Below are 10,505 nucleotides of genomic sequence, written 5' to 3' on the forward strand. Positions count from 1 at the left end.
CTTCCTTTTTTTAGGATCCTTCTCTCAGGTTTTGAATCCTCGGTCCCCTTAGAAGCTCGCCCAGGAGGCCAGAGAGGGGCAGGGCCAGGAAAGAGAGGCTGTGTCCCAAACATCAGTCAGACTGGGGGTGGGGGTGCTGCACTGTGTCTTGCCCTGACCCTGTTGATCTTCTCTCTCCTGCTGTGTGCTGTCTCCTTGTTCTGTATCTTGTGCTGCTGAGACGTGATGACGTGGTCACTTTCTGTTATCTGTTTCCTGAAGAGAGCTCCTTACCTGGCTTTCTGGTTTTGACACTGATGTTTTGATTTCCTCTTAGAAGAGATACTGTTTGGACCCCACCCATTCACCTCCATGCTCTAAAGGTTGCTCACTGCAGACACCAGTGAGAGCTTTTTCTGGCCATGGGAGATGTGTGGTCTGAGCTCAGGGCCAGTCAGAAGTGCTCTAAAGTTAATATTCTGGAAGCAGCTCTGACCAACAACGGACAAGGAATGGGATAAATGCCCCAGCATCTGGCCTCGTGGTTGGGATAACTCTGAGGGTGCTCGGCACTGCCTCTTGAGCTCCCCACAGGATTGCCCTCTGGGGTCACTGGCTTGGAAACATATTCTTTATCATCCTCCTTCCTGTCTTCCCTCTCCCATACCAGAGTTTCTTGGACTTATCTCCCAAATAAAGCACTAGCACTGGAAACCTTATCTTGAGGTCTGTTTTAGGATACCAGAAAAAGCTATCTTCCCTTGCTCACTGCTGCTCTGGGCTAAATCTCTGGATACTGTCCTCAGGGTGGAAGAGAGGCTCATGAGGACTGGTGCAGTCCTGTGGGTCATGGTGTCACTGCTGAGAACACTGAAGAAGAGACCCCTCCTCCCAAGGCCAAGGGGCAGGAGGCTCAGCCCAAGGGTCACATGCAGGGGTTTGCAGAAAAGGACCCTTGAATTGGTTTTGGCCCATGAGATGACTTGGTTTGGCCTACAAGCTTTCAAACTTGAACTAGTTGTCAAAACCAGAAGAATTTATATGAAATCTACATTTGTGTCTTGTCTAGAGGAACTGGGAGATGCTACTGGCCAGCTCCCCCTCCTCATGCTAATGATGGCCCTAACTGAACAGCCGCTGCCCCTTTCAGACAGCGCATGTGCATTCCAAGTCTCCATTGCCTCTACCCACCTGGCTTGATGTGTTTCCTTAGCTTACTGGGATCCTGCAGGCATCTGGGCCTGTGGTCCCGTACTAAGATCACTAGTACTAAGACCCTAGAGCTGGGGCCAAGGCAAATGGCCCTGTGCTAACTCACCTGGAGGGAATGGTGATGGATGGGATATGAAGAGTGCTGGTGCCAAGCCCTGGGCTTGCTATCAGGTGACTGATGGACCATGCTTGTTTTAGGGGCCCAGTACTTTCTTCAGAAGACAAAGTCAGAAAGACCAACAAGACCCTGAATATGACGCTTTCCAACCCAGTTATTCTCAGCGCCTGGTCTTACTTGTTAGAAATACCAGGACTTGGACCCCATCCTTGGGAATTCTTATTGACTGGTCTGGGGTTGGCCAAGGGTATTGGTATTTTTAAGAGTGCTGGTGTGGGCCAGAGCAGGTTTGTCCAGCTCAGGAGAGCCCATGGCCTCCATTTCTTATTGAAATCGACTACAGTGAGAATATTCACATCATGGTGACAGAGCTCACCCCATCCTTCCACCCCATCCTCTTGTTAGACATTTCTCAACACACTGTAGAAATGGGAACCACAACATGAGCTGCATCTTTAGCAGGGATTAATAACCTTGATGTGGGATCTGTTGCCCACTCTGGGACAGATGTCTCCACACATGGAGAAAGTGGGTGGGTGCCATATTGAATCTTCAATTAAATTTTAGAGTTGGAATTTCTGTGCTGCTCTAACAGTGTGACCTTGGGTGGTGCCCTCACCCTCTGGGCCCCCCACTTGCCATCAAAGGCACAGGAAGCGTGCTCGTTACCTCTCAGGAGAGTTGTGTGCAGGAGATAAGATATCTAAACTGGTCATTTGCCACAGTGCCTGTGATGGAGTCATCCTCCATAAATGCCACTTGTCTTTCCCTTTGTCTGAAAGGAGCACAAGTATACAAGGCCGATTCCAGAGCCTCCTGCGAGGAGCTGTTTCATGAAAGGCCACTGACTGCTCCTCTGAGTGGGTGCTAGTGAAGGTCGACTTGGAGGCCAGCTGGGAAGAATCACAACTAACTGTTGCTCTTCAGTGGCTGGACCTGGGCCCCAGGGGTGATGGAGTTAATCTTCCCATTGGAAATGACTCTTCCAACTACGACTGCTTTCCTTGATACAAGAAAATCAGGGGCTGTTGTCCATTGAAAGAAAAAAAAGAGCGACATTAATTACAGTCTCACCCATGACAATTTACTCTGACTAAAATCTTGCCACTCACCGTTTGTATGATCTCTTTTAACCTGAAAAGCAGCTCTTTTGCTCCCTTTCTAACCCAGACCCAGTATTTAGCAGGGTAATGGGATTTATGATTTTGTTTACATCAGTCTCCGTGGCGATCCACCATAAAAGATCTGTTGCTTGGCAACTTGGCATTGTGGCGCTGCAATGGAGGGGGAATTTTTGTCTCTCTGAAGCGAGGGCTTAAGGAATAATGAAAACTTCTGCTCATACTTCTCATGAATGCTTTTATTTTCAAGGTCAACCAGATGTTTTTTCAAGAAGGACTAATGCACTTTTCTTCAAGTGATACACCGTAAAATGTTTCTCCAAGATTATCCTGTCTCTGAGCAGAGGACAACAGGCTCTAGATGTTTTTATTCTCTCCTTGCTGCTGTAAAATCAGGTTTGAGCAACTCTGGGTCTGTCATAATGGAGTGGGTCTCGCTTACTTACTAGCATTTTCCACACTCATTAACAAATGTCTTTTTTTTTTTTTTTAATGAGCTGCTATATACTATGAATCACTTCTCATCTGAGAAACCAGTTTCAGGTTTGGTTTGTAGTTGGTTTACCATGATCCCTTTGATGATGAGGTCAGTGTCAGTAGAGGCCTGAAGGGCACAAAACAGGACCCCAATTTCCCTCTGTGGTTCCTATTGACTATAGGCGTTTATACAAATGATCAAAGGGCCTGTTTTAGAACATACAAATGCACCTTCCTGACCTCTTTCTCAACGTGGGTACACACGAAAGAGAGAAGACGTTGATTCATAGAGACCTGCACAGACATAGCCCAGGCTGGAGGTGTGGAAACCACGGTGAGAATCATGGTGAAGATGACAGTAGATGACCAAGCACTTGCTGCTTGCTTTACATGTAATACCTTGCTTGATTCTTGCATCAACACTTAGCCGTGTATAATCAGCTGGGGGGCCAGTCACAGCTGCCCTAGCACTTGAGAGCCCCCCAGTGATGTCTCTCCTTTGGTCAAACCCCCTTCCCCCCACCCCTGCCCCCAGTCCTTTCACTTTCTCTTCGCTGTTGTTCTTTCAAGCTAAACTCGGAGCTCAGCTTCTGAAGATGCGTGACCCTTAACTGCCCCAGTCACAGGCCCCCGGTCAGCCAGAGTCTTTAAACCTACAGAGTTTTTGCAACTGTATGAGGTGTGCTTGATTGTGACTAAGGTCTTCTAGGCTGTGACACTATGAACTCGTGCTTCTCAAACTTGAAGATATGTGAGAATCACTTGTGAGTCTTGAGGTTCTTGAGCCTCATACTCAGAGACTGTGATTTAGCTGGTATGAAGGGAGGCCCAGGAATTTTTATTTCTAACAAACACCCAGAAGACACTGCTGACCCCCCTGGGCCTCTGTTTGAGCAGTATTTTCTCTCAGTATTTTAGACTGGCCCCTACTCTGAAGTTTATAAGCACTGCAGCATCTAGCCTGAGACTTTACATGGATTCAGTAAGCGTTTGAAAAGACACTTCATAATACCCAATTTTCATCTCATTTCTTGCCAAGAAGTTGGCACATCTTACATTTGTGGACTGTTTAGAATTTATATGCATTATTTTGCATTTGTGGAGTGGCTTACAGTTCATATGCAATATATTATTTGGCTCAGTGGGTATGGTCTTGTCTATTTTACAAATTAGGAAATGGAGCCTGAGATGATGACTTACGCATGGTCAAAAGGTAGTATATAGTTTAGAATCTAAGTAGTGAAATATGTTCTCTCCACCATAGCTGCCCACCTCTGTTTCCTGTCTTGGAGGAGATGTCTCAGTGCTCTGAGGAATAGAATGCATTCTCTCTGAGGAAGTCAGGAACCTAGGTAAAGAAAGGAATCCTTCAATAGAGGCTGAGAGATTGAGCCAGCACCCAATTCTCCATTTATTAAATGGGGTTAACCACCCCATAGTTTGTGCAGAGGGTTAAATGTGTGCAGTGGGTTTGCCCTAGAGTGAGCTGTAATTAGTATTCCCAGTGAAGGAGAGAAGATACTAGAAGTCCTGGGACAGCAGGTCTACTACTCATGTTGATTCTAGATGCTTCATAGGCAAAGACACATTCTTGAGATTTTTGGTTAGCTCTGAAATGCTTATACAATTTGCAGAACATCACTTTTGATGGAATTAAGTCTTGGTTCCAAGGCAGTCCTCATTTTGGAACATGGAAACCTATAGCTGTAGGTCATTTTGTTTCTTTTCTTCCTTTGACTCAAACTGCTTGAAAAGGAGTGTGTAAGAATCTGGTTATTCAGCCAACTCTTGGGTAAGCTAATGTTGCTGAAGAATCAGGGATCACTAGAGAAACAAAACAATAATGGTATTTATCAAATGCTTACTTTGTGCCAGTTATGGCCATGGCATGAGGAGCTGTGAGGTATAAGGAAACTGAAGCTAGGAGTGGGAGGTATCTTGCCCAAGCTTGCATTCAGGCTCAGGTGGCTCTACCTCTAAAGCCACCCTATTAACCACTCTCACATCACCACGCCCCTCATTCAAAGCACCAAATCTACAACTAAATTAAAAAAATAAAAATTTGGGGAGAGAGACTTCTCCCGCCTCCAAGCTTGAGCTGTTTTCTAAACTGGCCAGTCCCAGTGCACATCCCATTTCCTCTCAAGTTTCCCGCCCCCTAACACCCAGTAGTTGTGAAACATACAAAGACTAAGAGGAAAGAGAGAATGAGGTGCAAGGGATCCTTGAGGCAGAAAAAGGCACAAGGCAAAGAGCCTGAGCCACTAATGCTTCAGAAAAGTTATCAACCCTGTGGCTCCCGAGGCCAGCAACCACAGGGTGGCTGGTTGGGCAGCTGAGGGTGGTGTGCGCTGCATAGCCAACAGGCCTGGGCTGCCCTGGTGGTAGTCTGGGATTCTTGGGCTCCCCACCCCCCAAGTGCCAATTAGGTGAAATCTCCAGCCTGCTGTAACCTTGGAGTGTCTGCAGCCCTGCCTGCAAAATTCCCTCTGGCTCTGAAAACTTCCTGGGGTGACCCCTAAACTGAGTAACTTGAGCCTCCCTGCCAATGCATCAGCCCTGACATCATCTTAAGAGCAGCTACTCGGTTAGCATTCAGTGTAAGGGCACACACTGCAAGCTGGCTAGAATTAACTAGACGCGGAAACCAAAGCTTAGAGAGGTTCAGGAAGGTGCCCAGGAACATAGAGCTAGTAAGGAAGTAGTCTGGGCGAAAGCATCCAAACCTAGTCCACCAGCTCTGAAATACACGTCCGTCACCACTCTGTGCTGCCTTTCACAGGAAGGCCCACCCCTGGGAATCTTCTGTCTTAGGCTGCGCGGATGGGAGAGAGGGCCCTATGAAGTGGCTGTGTTCTCCCTGAACCCACCTTCCGCCCAGACCACTTGGCAGAGAGCCTGGAGGTATTCCCGGGTGTGGGAGAGGGCTGGAGGATGCTCACTGGCCTCAGGCAAGTCCCTTACTTCCACCTCCATGCAGCACTTTGCTGAGGCTTTGCATCGCTGATGAAGGAATGTAGACCCAGCCTGAGAGAGAAAAAGGGGCAGGAACAAGGTGAGTGAATGAGCTAATGCAGCTTAGTTTCACTGGTACTTGGCTCTGCCTCAAAAAGTCCAGGTGGAAGGTGTAAGTGGCTCTCAGTGTGGATGGATCCCCAAGACGCCTTCCTGAGTGAAAATGACAAATCATAGATGGATAGCATACCACTTATATAAACACACATATTCACACAAAAACACTGCAGGCAGACCTTGGAGATACTGCAGGTTCAGTTCCAGACCACAGCAAGAAAGCATATATTGCAATAAAGCGTGTCACACATTTTTTTTTTTGATTTCCCAGTGCATATAAAAGTTATGTTCACACTATAGTGTAGTCTGTTAGGTGGGCAATAGCATTATGCTTTAAAAAAATGTACATACCTTAATTTTAAAATACTTTATGGCTAAAAAATGCTATGCATCATGTGAGCCTTCAGTGATTCATAATCCTTGTGTAATAGTAACATCAAAGATCACTGATCACAGATCACCGTAACAAATATAATACTAACAAAAAGTTTGAAATATTGGGAGAGTTGCCAATATGTGATACAAAGAGACAAAATGAACAAATTCTTTTGGAAAAAAAGACACTGATAGGCTTGTTTGATGCAGGGTTGCCACAAACCTTCAATTTGTAAATTAAAAAAACAATAAAGAGAAGGGCAATGAAGTGAAGTGTGCCTGTATAGTTTCTGGGGGCACATATGTGCATGCACTTGCATGCATACATTCCTAGAAGGAGTAACTTCTAACTTTGGCTGCCTCACAGCTAAGATTGGCGTGGTGATCAAGAAGGACTTCAGCCTTATCCCAGTGTTTTACCTTTTAAAAGTAGAATACATTTGAGTATTATCTTTGCAATTAGATACTAAATTTAAAATGATATTTAAAAAAGAGAAAGCACATTTACTATGGTCACCACCTAAAGGGTGCCTTTTCGACAGCTCTGCATTGACCATCCCCTGAATGCCTGAGGCTGGGAGGCTTCTTGCTGCAATCCTGTCATCTCAGTTTGAGTGGAGGCTCCGCCAGGTTCTCAGTGCCCTTCAGCTCAGGGGCAAGCAGCAGCCTTGGTTGAGTGAGGAAATCCTTCCCCCCAGGGGTGGGAGTCCCTCATTTTCTCTTCAGCCTTTCACTTCTTTTATTCCTTCCCTTTTAAGTGTCTTTGATCCATTGCTTTTGCCACATCCACTTTGTAGGTGGCAAAGACTTGAACAGTCTTTCTCTCTGACATACCTGAGCTTTCCTAGTAGATGAAGAGAGGGCATTCTGAGGGAGGACATGCGTGGCTTGAACACCGGCAACCAGGTGTGATGCCGGTGCTGCCATCGCTCACCTTGCATGTCTAGCTGTGCCTCAGGCCACGGGGAAGCAGGAGACGTGTGGTCTGCAAAGCAGGCAGATTCTTTCTAACAAGGAATTCCTTCTCAACTCATTAGCCACAGGATTAAACAGACACTGCTTTCCCCTCTTCACCTAATCTCTGGTAATCCTAGATAATCTTCCCACTGAAGAAGACGAAGTCCTCAATGGGGTTGACTCCTACATCCATCCCCCAGGCTTGGGTGGCTGGGCGCCTCCGAAAGGACAAACTCTCTCCCTCTAGTTCCATCTCCAGTGTCTGGACAGATCCTGGAGTTGGTGAGTCAACCTGGTGTTTGAGTACAATTCTCACCTCCCCTTTGACCATGATAGAGAGCTTCCTTCAGCCCTCATATTCCAAACCACACAGCCTAACAAAGGGTGTTGGAGCCTTTTCTTCCTTATTTCCCACTGGAATGTCAAGAGTGGTCAGACTTCCATGTTGAGTAATGAAGGCTTACAACGTAGCAAAGGATATGGTAATGAAAGGACCTGACTGGTTGAGTTTGAAGAGGATTTAAAAGGCCAAGGAAATAGTTTAATATAAAAAATTCATTTTATTTTATTTTTAAAATTACATTTAATTTACAAATATTATTCCCAGGCATGAACCCAATCATACCCGGGAAGAATATTTTCTGCTGCCGATTTGTGGCATACTTCCTCCCCTTGAGAACGCCGCCTGGTATAGGGATGAGAATGTGGCTTCTGGAAGCAGGAAGACCTGAATTTGAATCCCACTTCTACACTTACTAATGGTGTGAACTTGGACAAACCATTCTCTGAGTCTTAACTTCTTCACAGGAAATCAGTCTTTATAATGGCCATCTTCCACGATTGAGAAGCTTAGAGATATAATGTATTTAATCTGCCTGGCATACACTAGGTGCTCAGTAAATGGTATCTACTATTATCATATTATTATCTGCCATGAGTGACATAAACCTAATCACAATAGGACATAAGCAAAAATGGAATTTATTAGCTTATCTAACCAAAAAGTCTAGAATTTAGGCATGACTTAATCCAAGTTCTCACGCTGATTTATGAGAAATCAGTTTCTCTTTCTCCATGCCTTAGGCTGCTTCCCTCTGAGCTAGCTTTATTCAGGAGATGGCAAAAATGGTCACCAGTAGATCTACAGTTATATTCTACCTATTCAGTAGCCCTAGGATAAAAAGGACATGCTTTGCAATTGTTTAAGCAAAGTCCCAGATTAGTAAGTAGTCATCTTCCCACCCATAAGCCAATTATTGAGTCCGGAAGCTTGGAATACATTGGTCATGCCTTGATCTTGTGGGATAAACCCTGTATGAATCAGAAGGAGGGTTGAGAGGATAATCCTAAGGAAAACTGGGATGGGTGCCATTATTAGAAGAAAGGATAATCGGTGCTGGGCAGGCACAAACAAAAGACCCCCACAACAAGGGCACGTTTTCAGTGATTTTTCTAATTGTGAGATTGACAACCTTGGAAGATTACTGTTCAACAGGGAGTTGCCATTAATTTCCTTAGCTGTGTGTAAGTTTTCTGGTTCTGCATTTTTTCCAGAAATGAAAATGAGTGAGGAATTAACATGTATTTTTTAATATATTCAAATACAGAAATATAATTTAAAATAGCCCTTTGTTCTAAATTCTCATGGAGCAATCACGCTGGGGTTTTGAAAGTAATTTGAATGAGCTTCTAGAAAATGCTTTGTAGATCTTACCATCATAATGGAGGGAACTTAGTAGACACCTAGGCCCTGCAAACTACTATTCCTATTGTATTAATTGGACACCTTTGGAAGAGAAAGTTCCTGAAACGCTAGAAGATTCTCTTGCCATCGAGAATTCTTGTTGTTGTTCGTGTCTGACTCTTTGTGACTCCATGGACTGCAGCACACCAGCCTTCCTTGTCTTCCACTATATCCTAGAATTTGCTCAAGTTCATGTCCATTGAGTTGGTGATGTTATCTAACCATCTCATTCTCTGGTGCCCACTTCTCCTTTTGCCTTTAATCTTCCCCAGTATCAGGGTCTTATCCAATGAATTGGCTCTTTGCATCAGGTGGCCAAAATATTGGAGCGTCAGCTTCAGCACCAATCCTTCCAATGAATATTCAGCCTTGATTTCCTTTGAGATTGACTGGTTTGATCTCCCTGCAGTCCAAGTGACTCTCAAGAGTCTCTCAAGTGTCTTCAGCACCACAATTTGAAAGCATCAATTCTTTGGCACTCAACCTTCTTTTTGGTCCAACTCTCACATCCATACATGACCACTGGAAAAACCATAGCTTTGACTAGATGGATCTTTGTTGGCAAAGTAATGTCTTTGCTTTTTAGTACCCTGTCTAGGTTTGTCATAGCTTTCCTCCCAAGGAGCAAGATCTTTTCATTTTGTGGCTGCTGTCACCGTCCGCTGTCATTTTGAAGCCCAAGAAAATAAAGTCTGTTACTGTTTCTACTATTTCCCCTTCTATTTGCCATCAAGTGTTCTTAGTTTTTCGAATGTTGAGTTTTAAGCCAGCTTTTTCACTCTCCTTTTTCACCCTCATCAAGAGGCTCTTTAGGTTCTCTTTACTTTCTGCCATCTGCGAATCTGAGGTTGTTGATATTTCTCCCAACAGTCTTGATTTCAGATGTGATTTCACGTGATATACTCTGCATAGCAGTTAAATAAGCAGGGTGACAATATACAGCCTTGTCGTACTCCTTTCCCAATTTTGAGCCAATCAATTGTTCCACATAAGGTTCTAACTGTTGCTTCTTGACCTGCATACAGAATACTGGGTTCAAATTATTCTGATTCAACAATGACAGAGCAGCATACTTTGATGATGTAGAGGACAGACACAAATCCTAACCCAACGTGCATAAGTGCACAAACAACTGATAGAAGATAGGAATGTGAATGTTATTGAAAGGTATAAATGGCTTGGAGGAGGGATTCAGAAAAGGATAATGAATGTTTGGGGGGCATAATACCCCTTCATGAGGAGAGCAAGTTGAAATGGACTTTGAAAGGTGTGATCTTGTTGGTAGAAGATCTTCTTGGCAGAATGAACCTAAACAGATGTCTTAAGGGATTGCTTGTGTACTGCCCAGAATGTCATTAGTGATGCTAGAAGCTGGGAATCCCTGCACCCATACCGCTTGTGGCAAGTGCCCTTTCCCCCTGACATTTCCCTACCTGAGCCAATGCTGCTG

The sequence above is a fragment of the Giraffa tippelskirchi genome, chromosome 1, assembly GCF_054371585.1.
Source record: "Giraffa tippelskirchi isolate mGirTip1 chromosome 1, T2T-mGirTip1v1.2.pri, whole genome shotgun sequence".
In the NCBI taxonomy this organism is placed as follows: Eukaryota; Metazoa; Chordata; class Mammalia; order Artiodactyla; family Giraffidae; genus Giraffa; species Giraffa tippelskirchi.